The sequence below is a fragment of the Galeopterus variegatus genome, unplaced genomic scaffold (genome assembly GCF_000696425.1).
Source record: "Galeopterus variegatus unplaced genomic scaffold, G_variegatus-3.0.2 Scaffold690, whole genome shotgun sequence".
NCBI lineage: Eukaryota > Metazoa > Chordata > Mammalia > Dermoptera > Cynocephalidae > Galeopterus > Galeopterus variegatus.
Window position 1 is genome coordinate 291,549 of NW_007726801.1, and position 1,074 is coordinate 292,622.

At 42.6% G+C, this 1,074-nt stretch overlaps 1 protein-coding gene across 1 annotated transcript in view; it reads right to left on the minus strand.

Annotated features, from left to right (window-relative positions):
- TBXAS1 (thromboxane A synthase 1 (platelet)) overlaps positions 1-1,074 on the minus strand; it is a 150,757-nt gene that overhangs the window by 67,831 nt on the left and 81,852 nt on the right. The window lies entirely within an intron of this gene.

The window sequence follows — 1,074 nt, forward strand, 5'->3', positions numbered from 1 at the left end:
TGCCATTAGCAAGAATGAGGCTGTTCTGTCTGGGCTGATTTGGAGAGTTGCTGAACCACTTCGTTAAGTTAAAAAAAGCCAGTGCGGAACGGTATGCATGGTGGGATCTCATATCTGCAAAAACACTAAATGTACAGTATATATAATTATGCATGCGTATCTCTCTATGCATAGAAAATATTTAGCAATGTCCATACCCAACAGTTCATAGTGAGCTGGAGGAGGTGGGAAAACCAGGGGGGCTTTTATTCTTTACTTTATACATATTTGTGCTGTTCTGGGTTTTCCAACAATAAAACAAAGAAAACATCATATAGATTCAAATCAGAGCACGTGCTCCATTGTGCACTTATGCACAATGCGGGGCTTCTACAGGAGCTGTAAGGGTTTCTCACAGGGTAGGAAGTTATCAGAACTGGAGGCGGGGGCGGGAAGCAGCTTTGGTGAAGCGTGTCTTCAAAGTCTCCAGACTGCATTCTGCGTGCCCTAGCCCAGCCGCTTCTTGTCGGCCCCCTTTCTTTCTCGGTAATCCCCTACCCCATTTAAGTGGTTAGAATTTTCTTACCCCTTTCTCCTACCTTCTTTATCAGTAATTTGCATACTTTTAATATTTTTACTGCCACTAATTGTAACAATAGAAGCTTTCACGTATTGCTTTAGCATTAACAAAGTATATTCCTGGCACATCCCTTCTTTGAAATGCTGTTCAGTGTGATGAATGACAACCAAAATGTTGTTCTTTTCTGAAGTTTATGGGACTAAAAAGGCAAAAGGAGAGCATCAGAACCACCAACAGAGAAACATTATAATTTCAAAGTACTTTACTTGCTGTAGCATTTTCTCAACTCATTGGCTTCTGAATTCCTATTGCATGAATAATCTGTGCTACACACATTAGCACTTAATTTTGTCTTTTAAGATTGTTGTCATTTCACGTGTGGTTGCTTTTTCTCCTCCATAAGATCATAAGGACCTCCAGGGTGGGACCCTCCCTGCCCCTCCCCCTTGGTGCCTGGTGCTGTGCCAAGCACGTGTTAGGCACGCCGCGCATAATTCCACAGATGGAAACGCAGC